The sequence below is a fragment of the Pteropus medius genome, unplaced genomic scaffold, assembly GCF_902729225.1.
Source record: "Pteropus medius unplaced genomic scaffold, Ma_sr-lr_union100, whole genome shotgun sequence".
Lineage (NCBI taxonomy): Eukaryota > Metazoa > Chordata > Mammalia > Chiroptera > Pteropodidae > Pteropus > Pteropus medius.
Window position 1 is genome coordinate 9,151,518 of NW_024349796.1, and position 17,058 is coordinate 9,168,575.

Sequence of the window (17,058 nt, forward strand, 5' to 3'; positions counted from 1 at the left end):
TCCTCCTAGAGGCACAGTGCAGCTTGTTTAATCTCCTGTTTGGTAGGTGACCAAGTGGAATCTGGTTTCCATCTGAAGCTCAGTCATGCTTGTGAAGTGATGATTAAGATGTCTGTGGAAGGACTTTGGTATTGTTCCTAGGAACAGAACAAAACTATAAAATATAAAACCTCCCAAGTGGCTCTTACTCTAAAGCCAAGCCTATATATGAAACTTATTTGTACATTTGGTGATTAAAAAACAAACAAACAAACAAGCAAAAACAACAGTAATACCCACGTTAGTCTTGAGTATTTCTTTCTTTTCCTCTACTTTCTCCTTTCCATGAACCAGATCTACAGAACCAATTTGCTGCATTTGCCTCAGTTTTCCATCTACCTTATGTATTAGATTAAGCCTAAATTCCCATCAAAACCCTTTTTAAAAGACATTCCGCCTTTTATGATGTATCAGTTGTGATAATTTCAATTTAAGAGATATTTTCCACAGAAATCTTGAAAGTACTTTTGCTTCTTTTCTTCCAAGAAAATCTTACTGAGAGTTAGTGGACATATGCCCTAACACTTTCTAAATTTGGTAGAAATGTTTGGGAGCAACTAACTGAGATGTCGATGCTGATAATAACTTCAAACCTCATAATCACAACATGTGTTTAGTGCAACTTGCGTTCACAGGGTCACATGGTGCGTTAATTAATATGTGAGCATCTTTGTGAGTGCTGACTTTAACTACCATCTTGCCTTTAAAAATAAACCTGCAATAGGTGTTTAACTTCTACTAAAACAAATATAAAGTAAGTTTATCTTCCCTTATTCTTAAGTGGTCTCCTTACCATCAGCCTTTTCTCTATCTAGAACATCTTGCTTAGCTAGGTAAATGTTTTTAAGAAATTGTTTTGCATGTTATGTCACTATTTAAAGACTTTGTTTTACATTTTCAACAGACGCCAACTCAATTTCTCTGTCTCTGTCTCTGTCTCTCTCTCTCTCTCTCACACACACACACACACACGCGCACACACAGACACACACACACACCAACAACAGAGGCAGTGAGCGAGGCTAGCAGGAAGTACAAAATAAATAAGATACAGTTTTTTTTTTCCAAATACACTTGGATAAAGGCTAAATGCGAAATCTTTACATTCAACGGCTTTTAAAATCTGATCATAACCTACTTTTTAAAACTTACTTTGCATTGATTTTTTAGATAAACTCTCTAAAATATCATGCTTATTCTCCATGAGTACGTCTTGTGCATCTTTGATTCCTATCTGGGTAAACATTTTTCCTTACCTATTTTCCCACTCCTTTCCTGTAAGGCCTGCTCACGTCGGAGGCTTTCCTTAGAGTGTTCCCTGACCCCTCGTCTACAGGGCTTTCATCTTCACCTTGGGCTTTGTGCATTCCTTTGCTAGTTGACTTTTCATTCCTGTATCTTCTCTTTCCAAATTGCCCGTGACCTTCCTGAGGACAGAAACTATGTTTTGTTTCTTTTTTATACGCCTTACACTTAGAAGGTGTTCAATATTTGTTCCCTTCTTAGAGTCTATCATTTTACTTTTTTATTTTTTCATATAAGTGGAACTTCTAAAGTTCTAAGTTCTTTTTTCCGCCCCCTAGTCACAGGCACCTCTCTCGGGGCGAACTCATTCCAAGTTCTTTTAACTTTCGGTTGCTGGGCCTTTAATGTAAAAAAATAAAAAGCCTCCAGATTCACTTACATAGGTATCATATCACATCCTTAGAGATTTTACCGAGGTGAGCGCTATTTGTGATGTTTATAGATATTTATAAATGATCCATAGTTAGAAATGAAACTGTAAATTGTGAGGTAAAAGGATTGGCAGTCTGGCTCAAGTGTCACCAACTGATATATTTTTTTTTTTGTTCCCAGTCTGGATTTTCAGTCACAGAAGCTCTTAAATCAATTTGTGCTAAACACATTTGCAAATTTATCAATTTATAAAAACAGATTCTGCCCAAGGTAGTCGCTTCCTGGAAGTTTCCACTCAGGGAGAAAAAAAAAAATATGTTTTATATATATATAATATATATATATTATTTAGAAATTTGGAGAATAGGGTAGAAACAAAGGAAATTGAATTCTTTAAGGACATCTTTTTTCAAGTGATAATACCCCGAAGAGCTTTCTTTCTCTGATTAGCCTGAACTCATTATCTGGGACCTAAACACAGGACTGACTAATTTCCATTTTTCAACTCTAAACTTCCTAAATCCCTTCTGTGATCTCTCCTTTGGATTAGCACTTATTACAAGTTCACACTCTCATTGTCATGCATTGCTGTAGTCTGAACTTCACGCCATATCATTTCTGACTTACCGCTTTCCAGGTGGTTTGCTCTTTGCTAACCACGCTGTAGGTGGATCCTTTTTGGACTGGTCTTCAGGGGACAGCTGATCCACTCTATAGGTTGAGGATTTTTACTATGTTTACTTTTCTCTAACTTCTGATGTATAATATACGTTTACAGCAAGATGCTGTCTAGAGAGAGCCTTTTCTAAAAATAATTTATACATATTTATTGGTAAGGAATATCACCTATTGCAAGAAGTGAACTTAAGACTTTTAATAGCACTGTTGCTTCTTCATAGCTATTAGGGCATTTGAGTTATAGCATGCTTTGTAAAAAGTGAGCCAAGACTTATACTCTCTAAGTAAGTAATAAGAAGAAGACAAGTTCAAACATGCAACTCTAACAATAAATGAAAATAGTTGAGAAGTCAAGGGATGAGGACAAGTCTTGCTAATGTTAAACAATGTTAATTTTTTTTATCGATGCTCAGTAATCCAGCAATTTCTTCTTTTAGCATCAATGTTTATCACATTTAAAGATAAATGCAGGAGGAAAAATTTTTGTAAATCTTTCAGATGTCAAGATTGGATATGTAAATATCGATTACTTGTTTCAGGTGGACATTGTGTTATAAGAGAAATCATCCCCATTTTAGGATAGCTGAGTCTGACCCTCCTCTAAACTAAGTGTCACTGGCAAATGAAACAAAATAAATAAAATTAATCTTTGAGGAGCTGCAGTAAAAGAACCCCCCTTTAAATATAAATAAGACTAGAACAGAATGTGCTCATTAAAAAAAAAAAATACTGACTACAGTTGTTCAAAGCTAACTGAAGAATTCCACTTCATGTTTTAGCAGGATTCTTTCTCTATTGTACAAGGCGTGTAATGGAAATCATGGAAACTGGTACTGGTAATACATCAAGAGGCACTTCCTGTAAACAAAGCACCAGTATTAACTGTTCAAACATATAGATCAACAATTTACATAATGTGTCTTCCTCAAGTTTGTTTGACTAAAAGGAAGAATTAGTGATTTAAGATCTGAATAGATATGAAATGATTTTTGTCAAAATAATTTTTAGTTATTATTACTCACTTAGCTGTCATATCATATCTTACAGAACTTTATTATTGTATCTTCACAAATATCTTATTTCATCAAACAGACCATAAGCCATTGAAAGCTTTTCACAAATTTTACTTCTTTGTATTTCTCTTATGTATAAGAAAGAATGGGTTCAGTATGAATAAACGTGTTTTGGATTTTTGATTAAGGAAGGAGATGTGTGGTTTAAAATATGATTTATATACTACTCGAATTAGCATGTTACAAAGAATAAGAACATAATGAGATTCACTGTAAGTCTAATTTGAACATATGTCAATGGCTACCTAAGGGCCCACTCTAGATGTTCTAGAGTGATAGCGCTTCATTTTCTAAATGTAGAAGTACTAGTTAGCAAAAGGCTCTAATTAACAGCGTAGTAAATACTAGGATTGATTTTTATCATGCACATCAACTGCTGACTAATACATATGCATTCGTTATATAGTCATTCTTCACAATTCAAGATGTGATACATCACATAACCATTAAATTAGGCAAGCCTGTAGAAAACAAGTGAGAAGAAACTGTATTAATAAAGTGATCTATATATTTTTTTGTAAAACTATCAGGTGAGTTAACATTTAATAATTTTTATGAATTTTTTATATTTTATAATTTTTTGAAAGACAACATTAGTACTAAACAGAGATTAAGGGAAATGTTTTATTCCCCTAACCTAAAAATAAGTCCAATCCCATGGCTGTTTCTTCCGTAAAGCACATAGAGATTATGAGAAACAGAAACTTTGTGATCCTTGTTTGATATTACATTACTGAACATTTAATAATTTAACAATGATAAATCATTTAGAAATCAACAACTGTATTTATATAAGAAGGAACATATAGTAATGGAAAATTTCCATCTGTGTAAATTATTTTAAGAATATACAAATAAGGAAAATGGTGATTTATAAATAATTATCAAAATGAGGCATCACGCATCGTATCTGTGGAACAGAGATAATGTCATATGACTCTCTATTGATGACTCCAAAAGGAAGAAATATATTGAGACTGAATGAACTATAATAAAGTTTCTCTTTTTCTATTGCCACAATTTATAACTCACTTATGTTCTGAATTTGCTGTAAGTTTAAAATAACCATATGTGTGTGTATAAAATTATGAATTCAAAATTTTTTTAGATATGTCAAAACTCTCCAAGCAAATCTGTTTCCCATTACAGCCATTAACCACAACAGGCTTAACACAGCTGCTCAGCTATTGCTAGTACATATGGGGTCTCACGCTAAGTATTTACAGATGACTCAGTTTTGGGGAAATAACCCTAGATTTCACCAAACTCTGTGTGCAGTTCCACAACTGATCCCCATTCTTCCTTGTGGCTCGAAATCTGTGGTCCTCTCACTCTCTTTTCTCCTGTTAAAGTTCAGATTTCCTAAGAAAATTCACATGGTTTTTTTTAAGTCCTTAACCATCACTCTCTTTGTTTTATTTTATACCTTCTCAGCTTATCAAGAGTATCCTTCTCCAGCTTAACACCTGGAACTGGACACACTTCTGAGTGGCGGAAGCAGCACACAGTCTTATATCTTTCTTGTTCTGGACATTAATTTTCTGATAACAGCCAAAAAGGACATGTATTTTTAGAAGCTACCTAATACTAAGCTTACATTAATCTTGTGGTTAATCGACAGCCATAATTTATTTCCTAGGAACTATTCAGTTCTTATGCAATCTGAATTCATAAAATGCATATTTTTAAACTTAAATACATAGCTTTACAAATACGTTGTATAGGATTTCATCTTGTTGGTTCTTTTTGTAACATTCTAGATCTAGCCTTAGCATGGCTGCTCCCCAGTGCATCCTCATGGATTGCTGCCAGACTTGAAATTCCTGTTCTGTTTATTTAAATCTTCTTCCCAAAAAACAAATTGAATCAAACATCTCAGCCTGGTGTTCAAAGTCCTGTGTAACAAGGCCCTTGGTGGCTCCCAAAGTCCTGTGGTATGTGAAAAAGTGGCCACTCAGCAAATCTAGTTTCTAGTCTGACTGTGACATTTGTTGGTTGGTCATTTAGGAAGCCACTTGGACCCAGTGTCCTTATCTGCATTAAAGTGGGGGCAAATTAGGCTACCGACCTACTTTAAAGATTTTGGGGACTTTAAAACAGATGGGACAGTGAAAATGAAAGCCTGTAAAGACGTAAGGTCTTGGCGAGGCTGAGAATGTCAAGGCCCCTGTCATGCTGTTGAGAGCCTTTTGTGATCTGACCCTGGCCTGCCTATCAATTTCGTTTTTCACTCATGGCTGCTGACTCCTCTCCTGAACATCTAGACACATTTTATTTCTTCCTAGTCCTTAACCACATTCATATGCTTATGCTTCTGTCTGTAGTACAACTTCCTGGTATATTTCCCCCAAGCTTATTCTCTCTCATTCTCTCTCTCCTGTATGTCCATTCTCTCTCTCCCCGTCACTTTCCACCTCTAATTCAAGGCCAAACTCAAATGCCCTCTCTTTGGTCAAACTTAATTTCCCTAATCAGAATCAACTGCTTCCTTCACAATATTCCTACAGAACTAGATCTGTACCTTTAGTATGTCATTTTTATAGCCTGTCCTACATTCCAGGTGGTCTCATCACTCTCTGCCCAGCATGAGGAGCAGGTGCCATGCACTTTCATCTTCCTACAGTACTCGGAATTGTGTTTTCAAGGGCAAGAGAATCCCAGCCTGCCTCACTGTGAATCTCGGGCTGTGTCTGCAGTACTGCTCAGGACCAGGCTTCTCCACGTCTGCCTTGAGGACCCTTGACAAGTGTTTGCTCATGCAAATTAACACTGATTCCTTGTCTTCCTCAGCTTCATGTTCCCATGTTAGTGTCCCTAATATGGAATTATATTTATCTTTCCTCTGGGGTTTTGAAACATGCTTTCATGTCATTTGGAGTGCATATTGCATTGTGCCCACATTGGCCATTTTTGCTCTTTTATCTTAGGTTGATTCTTCCGAGCTGGACATTTTCCAGATTGTTCTTCTGGGCTCCTGCCAGTCTCAGCCGCATGTAGAATCCAGTTCTGTTCTGGTGTTAGGGCAGTTATCACCTTCATTTTTGACAGCTAATTTCTCACCTTGGGACCTGCACCTAACAGATGCAGAATGTATTCTCAGGCTCTATGTCTTGTTAATAATAGTGCCTAAAAATGACATTTATCGAGTGCTCACTCTGTGTCAGGTTCTGTTCAACTTTTCCGTTTATGGGGAAGAGGGAACGAGTGAAGATTTTTGGGCAGAAGAATAACATGTTTGTATTTATCCTTAAGAAGATCATTTTTGGCTGCCGTAGTGGGAATTAATGAAAGGAGGTGGGAATGAAGGGCTCCAGATAGAAAAGATGAGGGTAGTCATGAGAATGGAGGGTAAATGGCAGTTGGAGACAGTTTATATGGTGAAACGATAGGACTTAGTGACTGGTTTGCTAAAAAGGAGTGGGTGTTTGGGAGGGAGAGACTCATGGTGACTACGAGACCCTGGCTTGGGTGACTGCAGGTGGTGGTGTTATCAACCACAAAAGGCCACATCAGAGAAGGACAACATGGGAGCTTTGAGTGCAGAGCAAATATGCATGGGGGGGTCCTGGGAATGAGCTAAGTTTGGGGTGTCTGGGAATCATTCTAGGGGACACACATTTTATAGGCAAAAGGACGTGTTGTTCTGGCATTTAAAAGTGCCATCAAATGCTTTTGCATATCCTCTCTGCAGATTAGGAAATTGAATTTAACGTTCCCAGATTTTGCAGCTAAGCTAACTCCTGAAAATAGGAGAAAAAAAGACAGAAAGGTGAAATGCACATATTGTTTCATCTTCCGGAAATCCAAATCTCAAACAGCTGAGGCTTTGGGAGCTGAGATAGCTTGGAGGCATCACTTCAAATCAATTTTCCTCACAGTTCTGCTTGGAGTCACGTTCCCTCATGTAAAGAAATACCGGTGTGGGTGATAGTGCTAAAAATGACTTACCTAAAAGATGATTTTAAAAAAAAAACAAAGTTCTCTGCAAGTCTCCATGAGTTTAAAAGCATTTGATTCATCTAGGATGAAAAATTCCACCATATATCATGTATTCTTCCTTTTAAGTGTCACATAAAGATGGACTCTTGCCTAAGATTGTCGGAGCCACATGTTCCTAATCACCTCAGACCTGGACTGGCCTCATGGAGCAGATCCAATGGTCCTGACCCAATACGTAATTTTTTAGGTGTGCTATGTGAAAATTGTTGGTAAGCATTTTCACAAAGTATGCTTAAAGCTGATATTTATTCAGGAACACATACTGATTGAAGTCTTACTATATTCCAAGTACATGGCATTGGGTTCCTTTTTATAGACTTTCATAACAAAGAAAAGGCTTAAATTGACAATAGTCAATTAAATATTTTGAGAGAAAATAAGAAAACACTTGTTAAGAGATCATATTTTTTTTTTATTATTTAAGTATGTTTTGAATATCTTTCCATTTAAGTACAAGTCATGAGAGGAGAAATGAGGTCTTTAGTGTCCAACTTTTCCTATGCTTTCTCAAATAGTTCTTCACACAAAACATTTTAATAAATGCTTTGTGAATTAATTCAAATGTTTTGTGAATTAATAAATACGATAACTTTAGACTTATTCATCCATTAATTCATCCATTGAATAAATATGAATGAATTTTAATTCCGAGAAAGGTACTAGTATACTTGTTTGGTGCATTAAATTAAAAATGAAAACAACCACGTCTCCAGTTCTGAAAGAATGCTGTCTTCTCAGTAAATCACTGTGATAATGGAAATAACTGACAATGCAGTCAGGTGTGCTAAGCGGCATGGGTACAAAGCATTTTGGGTGTGCAGAGGATGCTCAAAAGGATTGCAGCCAAATGATGGGGAAGGATAGGAGCTTTGTGTTGCTTCTTTCTGTTGAGTCTGATACTTTGCTTGATACTATGCTTCTCTTTATATATATTTTCAATTTTAGAACAAAGTCTATACTCTCAATATTTCATGTGGCCAGTATGGCAGTGGGTATACACTGGACAATTACTGAAGGGTCTCAGCCATAGCTTCTCTGGGAACTGCCCCATGATCTCATCCTTGTAGGTCACACAAGTGGACCTTGGGAGTCCTTCCATAAAATGTCTACCTCATGACTGAGGAAAGCCACCTGATTCATACTGTATAGAACTTCTTTCTTAGAATTCTAGAACTGAGACCTGGAAAATGAGATTTATTTTCTCAGGGAACTGAACTTTATTTCTTGCCAAGAGCCAGTGGAAGGCTTACCCACCATGTAGATGTGAGAACAAAGGAAACCAGTCCACACACACAGTAGAGACGCCAGATCCACACGAAGGAGAGATAAAGACTGAAAATTTCAGTGACTTCATACCCTGGGTTCTGAATCCTTCCAGAAGTTTCAGTAGTGTTCATGTCATTAAGCCTAAGGGATCTTTTTGGATCCTTATAATAAAGTTCCATTTTCTGCTTAGGCTAATTAGAATTGATTTCTGCAATTAAAAAATATCCTAAATAATAATCTGTTTTTTCTCTCCTCAGAATTCTTCCTTCACACTTGTCTGTTTGCCGTCTACCAACCTCTAGATATTTCTTTTGGGGAATTAAGAAAATATTTTTAATCATTATGGTGGGGGAAGTAGGTGAAAGTGACTGCACCCTCAGGCCCAAGGGAAGGTCCTCATTGTCAATTAGCAAAACCCTTACTCTTCTTTTCAGTGATTGGTTTAACAATGGTCCTGTGACTGCCCACTTAAGTGGTTGGGGCATAGAGATGCTAAGTGAGAGAGTATGGGAAAAATACCCGCACCCTTATTTGAGGGAGCGGCTGGAGATATTCATATTCCTTCCAGACAACGTGGCTGAAGAATGTGGAGTCTGGGCCAGCAACAGACCTTCTTGCTGTTGAAGGGAGTCAGGCAAGGGGCGAAGGAGGAGGACAGAGCGGGAGAATACCAAGGAGCAGACACATGGTGGCTTTCTGAGTCACATTTTGATGGACATCAACACCGAGTGTGTAAATTTATTTTTTCCTTCTTTTTTTTTTTGGTTTCAGTCATTAGACTCAGATTTTCTACTCCTAAACAAAAGTGTCATAACCAACAGCAATGCCTTCAGAATATTTTCCCCAGGTCTCTTACTTACTTACTTACTTACTTACTTACTTACTTACTCATTCATTCATTCATTCATTCATTCATTCATTCATTTATTTTTGCTAACATCTTGGGGACTGAAAGTCTCCTGATTTATAGACTCTGGATTTATAAATTCAGTCACCTCCAGGCTGTCCTTTGTGAAATATGGATCTGCTAGTATTGCTCTTACTTCCATGTTATAGTGAAACTCCATTTTGACAAATGACATTAATGAATGAAGAACAGGACGTAAGAGACAAGGCATTAGAATGAGATAGGCTCTCTTGACCAGGGCTATGCTAATACGATATTCATACATACTTGGCAATTTGAGTAACCTCAGACGCTTTAGTTTCTAGAACATGATTTTTTTGTGTGAATACTTTCAACTAATAGTTTTAGGTTTTTAGACCTTGAGGATTGGAAAGCTTCCTGACAAGGCATTTTGTAGATAAAATCACACCTCCTGAAGCCGGCCGCCTGCTCTACAAATTGTTAAATTATTGCTTTGACTTAGAGAGCCATTTGTTGTAGAAAGGGGTGGTAAATATTTTTGATTACTTAAAATCGAAGCCAACCAGATAATCTATGATTGAGCTAGTCTTCCCTTCCAGTGAGGTGGCCTCGGAGGGTCTTGAGAGTGCATGTTGTGTTCTTTGCCAGCACTAAGCCCTGGGCTCTTTATTCTTCCACTGGAGATGCCCAGAACGTTCGTTTCCTACAAATATAGACATGTTAACATCCTCTTTCTTTTTCTTCCTCTAACTTCTTCTTCTCCTCTCCTCTTCTCCCCTTTCTCATTCCGACAAACTCAGAGAAGATTTTTATTGAGAATATCACTTCTCATGATAAAACCAATAAATTGCTAACCTAGCCAACCAAATCTTCATTCATGCTTAACTTGAATCACCAGCTAACCGTCTGAGACACAAACCTAATTGCTCTGTTTACCTGCTTCTCTATTTCACATCTTAGAGATCTGGCCTTTAATGGAAAAGCTATTTTTAGATTTCCAAGCTGTGTGATTACAAGTGTTAGCTGTCTTATCTTTTCTTGTAAGATGAGTAAATCCATTTTACGTATTTTCTGGACTCTTGGCTCCTTTGTCCCAGGGTGCTTCTTGTACACTGGAACCTCACATACTTGACCAGACATGTTATTCGTGCAGCTAGTCGAAAGCGCCGGTTTAAGAAGCATTTTCTTTTTCTCAGAGGCCATGAGGGGGTGTAGAGAAAAATAATCCTTTCCTTTGCTCATGCAGTGACATTTAGAAGTCACATTCTAGATAATAACTTTTTAGAATCTTGGGATCTACAAGACTTGAGACTGAAATGTCAAGTTTACAAAAGGATCTCAGATGTAACGTTCTTTCCTGCAATAAGTGAAATGACAGACGTAGCTGCGGAAGAATGAAAACAGAGCAGCTGCACGGAGAGGTTCGTGGCTTGTCCAAGGCTGCGCAGATGGTAGTGGTAGAGCAGGAATTCAAGCTCAAGCCCTCCTGGCCCCTGAGTCTAGGCCCTGAGCCACAAGAATCAGAATTGCAAAGATTCAGGCCAGGCGGAAGGCCAGAGGAAAGAAAGAGAGATTAGGGGGATCGTTCATAAACTATATAAATGTCTAATCAATGTACTGTATAATTGAAACTAATAATAAAAAAAAAAAAGCTATGAAAGATTAAAAAAAAAAAAAGGAATTGCAAAGATTCAGCGAGCCCTTCCTGTGAGCCAGGCACAGCTGTACACGCTGTGACATCACAGTCACGTCTTACTTTACAGTGAGTGGGAATTGCATCTTTCATTTCTGTATGTCTTGTGCTTATACGGTGTTTTATCTCAACAGCTGTTAATTTAAATAGGCCCCCAATGGGCCTAAAGACAGGGTGGGCTTGGGAGGGGCACGCTCTTATGATGAAACTAAGGAGAGATTTAAAAATTTGTGATAAGAACACTTAATATGAGGCCCACTCTCTTAACAGTGTTTTAAATGTATAACACAGTGTTGTTCACTACAGATTCTGCATTGCACAGCAGATCTCTAGAACTTACTCATCTCACACAACTGAAATTTTATACCTTTTATAGAGCGAATCCTCATTTCCCTCCTCTGCCAGCTGCTGGCAAACACAGTTCTACATTCTGCTCCTGTGAGTTTAACTAGTTTAGATGTCCCCTCCACGTGGAGTCACAGGGTACTTGTCCTTCTGTGACTGGCTTATATCATTTAGCATAATGTCGTCCAGGTTTCCCCACGTTGTTGCATACAGCAGGATTCAAGGAGTGGAGATTTTTAGTATGAATAGCAGCCATGCACAGATGCTGGTACTCAGGTTTCACAGGTTGTAGTGGGGGTGGCGTGCTTTCTCCCCTTCTTCCGTAAGGAATCCTTTGGTTTTTAGCTGAGCACAGGAGATGGCGGAAGCGGTGTATGCAACCTCCAAGAAATGCCCAGAAGAGCAGAGCAACACCCTTTTCTTCTGCGTCTGTCCTCCTGCATGGAACGGGGACTGAATGGCTGGAGCTCCAGGAACTGTTGTGTGCCATGAGGGAAACTTGAGGGTCAGGCCACAAGGTAGCAGCTGTCTTTCTTGGACACTTGCATGTGAGAATGAAGGAAACTTCTATCCTGTTTAAGCCATAGTTTTTGTTTTAAATGTTATGCATAGCTGAAACTTATTGCAACTAATACATGTGTATCATTTCATTTGATCCTGACAATAACCCTCTGAGATAGGTATCTCCATTCGTAGGTGAAGAAATTGAGGCCCAGAGAACCTAAGTAACTTTCTCAGGGTCACACAGCTGCTGGGCGGTAATGCTGTGATGCCAGCATCTCCTCTTAGGCACTGTAGAGCATAGATCATATGTAAGATGAATCAGACAGAAAGAGTCCCTGTCTCTCGTTAGGGTACCTTTTTAATAAGACCAAGTGATGGGTCTGACCTTTATTAAACGTGGATAGTTCAGAGCAAAACTCTTGCTTGCCACATATACTAGTGGAGAATACAAAATGTTTGGGTTGGGATGTTTTGACTTTGTTACTGAAAATCCAATTTGAACCAACTTGAAGAATGAAGACATTTTTTAGCTTGCGTATGGGAAACAGAGACAGAGAGTGGTCTCAGGGTTGGTTGGTTCACCGGCTAAGTCATGTTAGCTGATGAGCACACGAGTGCTCGTCACACGGGTTCTATTCACCTCTGTTCTGTGGCCGACCGTGTCAACTTTATCCAGAAGCTGGTTCTCCTTATGGTGACAGCAAGGATGCTTGTAGCAATCAAGATCACACACTTTTTTATTCACATCTAGCAGAAAGAAAGAAGGTATTTCCTCATCTTTGTTTCAAAATTGAGGTAGAACTTTCTCACGAGCTCTCCATCAACATTAGTTGTAGATGTAGGCAATTGGTTACATATATAATCTGAAGGGAGATGCTAATTTGCAAATGATACCCTGAGCCATGGGAGTAGATGAGGTGCCGGGCTGCCTGCTGGCAAACACCTTATTTGTGATGTTTATAAAAGGACACTCCCAATGGGCCAAATGATTAGACATCTGCACTGCATACCTCCCTCCCCTAAGTCCTACATTAAGACTTCAGCTGTGACTAAATTCCCCTCCTCCCTTCATGATCAGGCAACTTTTTACAGGATGTACCCCTTCATAACCAGATGTGGCAACAGAAGTGAACTACAGTAATGCTCCTGCTATGACAGGTCCACAAGCAGAGTGGGTTGGTCACCTCCCTCATCCTGAATGTTCTGCCTCTATTAACACAGCCTAATGCCACAGTTGATATTTGGAAACCACAATAAACGGTTAACTTATGTTGACTTGAACTCCTGGGTGGTTTTTGTAAGGGCTACTCTTCAGATCCATCCCTATCAGGCAAAGAGGTTCAGAAGAGCTTGTAAGTGAGAAAAAGAGGCCATGAACTTGAGACCAGAGAGTCAGCAGCGTGACCCAAAGAATCAGATGCTTCAATCTTGGAAGTGACTAATGTGTTTCTCGTTCCTACTCTGTCCATTTGTGAGTGAGAATCTTCTTTCTTGAGCTACACATTAAGAGTATATTGATGTGTTTAAAATCATGGCCCAATTCCCAGCCTCTTGAAGGAATTCACCAAGTCAGACTTTGCTGTGTGGAGGAAAACTGTCCACGCCTATCACCTGGGCCTCCGTCTCTCCAGAGCATTGAGATGCGTGGAAGGCAGGGCTTCCAGGACTCTGCCCGCCTCCTCCCCCGTGCTTACCTTGTTGGTGCTCCCCTTCCAGAATGCAATGCTCCTCCCCAGCCCCCTCGAATTGTTTCTCACTTTCTTTTTGGCAGAGCGAGAGGGTGTGGGTTGAGGAGGTTGCAGCCTCTGCCCAGTCTATAAAGGGAGGTAACTGACAGGAGCGCCTGGCAGCCTTGACAGACGTTTCCTGGGTTTTGTGCCTCAAGGCAGGCACTGGGGAAAGGATGAACAATTAGAAATGTCTAATAATAACCATTAGCAAGGTCTTGCCTTGCTCCCAGGCAGACCATTTTTGTTCTTTTCCAGATTGTTAACTGCGTCTTAGTCTCTTACATTGGATCGCATGTCTCTCAAATGTTGATATCCTCTAACAGAAGCTTGGCCTCTTCTGTTCTCTCCCCAAACGGCAGGTTCTTTTGGAGAGACCTAACTTATTCTCATGCATTAACTTTCATGTATGGTGAGGACTGAAGAGTCTTGTTGACCTGGTTCCAAACTTGCATTTTCAAATGCCTAGCGAGAAAACCATTTGTTTGTGCCTTCCATTAAAGTGACTTCTTCAATGGCTGGAAGTAGTTTCATTATTAAATTTAGAGAAAACCCTCATTTTTCTTGTTTGTAAATGATGTGTAAACAATCTACAATGGTAAATCAAAATTCTGTAATGGATGAAGAAGAGAGAAGGACAGTGGCGAGTAGGTTTTACTTTTGACTTTGGCACTTATTTGCCATATAACCTTAAAAACGTCACACAAACTCATGGGGCCTCAGTTTGGTGTCTTTAAAATATGGGCTAATCAACTTGAGGCAGTTTGTGTGGACGAAAATGGGCTGGATCCAAAGTCTCATCTTGGTTTTGCCCCAAAAGAGCAAAATGACATTGGCAAGTCATTCTACCCTTGTGATTCTTTCTTTCTTGTGAAATAAGGAGATTGGATTAGTTACTCTTTCTTCTAAAAGACCTATTCCACACACTACTATCTTATTGTAAGGGTCATAAAATCGTGAAAATGTTTTGCCAGCTGATAGGTTTTATACAATTCTAAGGTATTATTAGCAGTTACAAATAATCAAGTTTATTTGTTTTAAATGAATGCCTGAAGCAATTATACACTGCAAATTGAGCGTAACCAGAAGGAACACCTGAAATAGGAAAGTATAAAAATCTAGCAAGATAAAGGGAGCTACTTTGTACTTCTCTTTATCTTGCAATGCAGGATAGAAATCCTATGATATGGTAGAGAGATAATTTGCTATATGACTCAGACTTCTCAAAAGTTTTAAATTATAGGGGGAAAGGAATTGTAACCCTTCTAATTTATGAGGTTTCTCTGTTCATATTTTCTGTCCCACTCAAGCACCAGCTGAGCAGTCAACCAAGTTTTATCTTCTCTCCTAGGCAATGATTGTAGAAGAGATTTGAGTAGCCATCCCTCCTCGATCCAACTTCCAGTCTGCCACAGGATGAAAACACACACACACACACACACACACACACACACACACACACACACACACACACACAGAGAGAGAGAGAGAGAGAGAGAGAGAGAGAGAGAGAGAGAGAGAGAGAGAGAATAAGCGTGTTTGAAAATCAATTCATTTGGAAGTTCAATCTAGGCAACTTAATTGACATTATACCTATAGTGATTTTATGCAACTTGACATTTATAACTCTATAATGTTAATTTTACAACAACAAAGATAATTTTAAAACATCAATTACAAGTCAAATATCCATGTTTTGTATGTACTAGGCATAAGTATATCTAAAATCTGTTTTTTATTTCATCAAAACTTAATTTACTTCAGATGTTTGTCTTGTTTTTAATTCAAACAACAACTCTTTTCTATTTAAGCATGGGGATCAATTTATCTTAAAATTTACCTTAAATATTCACTGTTTTAATTTCTTTAACTGGGCTATGCAGAAGATGTTCCCTCTGAGACCTGAATCTATTCAGACTTGAACTTCTTCAGTGGCTTCTACCTCACTGATGGAGAGTTCCAGACAGGTTATTCATTTATTGCCATCAGTAGCCTCTCTCACAGTATTAGCTGTCAGATTCACTGCCTAGCCTCTTTTGTCATTGGCCTTAGTAAGATCAACCTGGGTTTATCCTTCGTTACAGTTCAGAGGCTGTCCTGTACGCCCTGCCCAGAGAGGAGGCGTGGAATGTCACCTTGCTGTACCAGTCGTCATTCCTGATGCTGTGAACCATTTCCCAGCTTCTTCTTAGTCATTTCCTTTCAACTCTCAGGTAGTGTACGTTTTATTTCTTGGACTTGGTTGGGTAGCTATTTCACACCGAGATATGCAAATGGTTTCTTTATGTTGTCATTTGGTTTTAAGAAGAGTTCGGTGTTGAGGAGGGCTACATGGTTTAAAGATTTATGATACCGTACTCAAGATTTTTATCTCTTTGTGTTTCCAGGTTCTAATTAACTAAAAGCATTACCGCCAGTTACTGGTTTATCTGAATCAATCTTGTTTCCATGGTGATAGTATCCAGATTGCCTAGGATGTGTTCACCTTGACCCTTGGGGTGGGACAGGGAAATGGAGGAGGAGAATGGCATTGTTGTGATTGGACCACGAAACTTTGTGCCATTTATGAACACATTTATGAGGTATCAACATGCATGACATCTCTGCCAGATGGCCTGGGAAATGGAGAAAGTATGCATACATTTTATTGCTCAAGTTTGGGTTAGTAGAAGTGGGTGGATAAGAAAAAGTTAGGAATGAAAGCCTAAGAAATGGCTAAAGTTTGTCTTAAATAATCTAAGAATGTTTTCCAATTAAAATAAAAATATACAAGCACAAGGTCTTTGGGTAAGTTCTAATATATATTATGGAATAGATTTGCTTATTTGTTCCTTCAGCCACATTTTTAGGTATTTGCTATATGTGTCAATTTGTGCTACACGCTGAGGATATATGTTTCCTTATTTCCTTTGAGGAAATCATGGTCTAATGAAAGAATAGATACACATTTAAGTCTAATCTGATGGTGATTGACAGTCCCTTTCAAGTCCTAGTGTGTGGTCTTCCCCTTCTATTTCACAGCTTGCCATTAGAGAGACAGCAACTTCCGTCTCTTTCAGGCCGAAGGCCTGCCTACGAGTGTCCTACGCCACTGAAAAGGGGATCTTCAATATAGTACAATTAGGAAGGGGCTGTCCTGTGGAATGGAAAGCCCACACCCAAAGTGATGGCAAGAATGGCTGACTTTAA

The 17,058-nt window shown here is 38.6% G+C and overlaps 1 long non-coding RNA gene across 1 annotated transcript in view; it reads left to right on the forward strand.

Moving 5' to 3' along the window:
- Window positions 1-17,058, forward strand: part of LOC120619164 (uncharacterized) — a 78,833-nt gene that overhangs the window by 52,726 nt on the left and 9,049 nt on the right. Inside the window, exon 2 of the long non-coding RNA XR_005657381.1 lies at window positions 15,954-16,082. This is a non-coding gene — a long non-coding RNA (uncharacterized LOC120619164). The remainder of the gene's footprint in view (window positions 1-15,953; window positions 16,083-17,058) is intronic.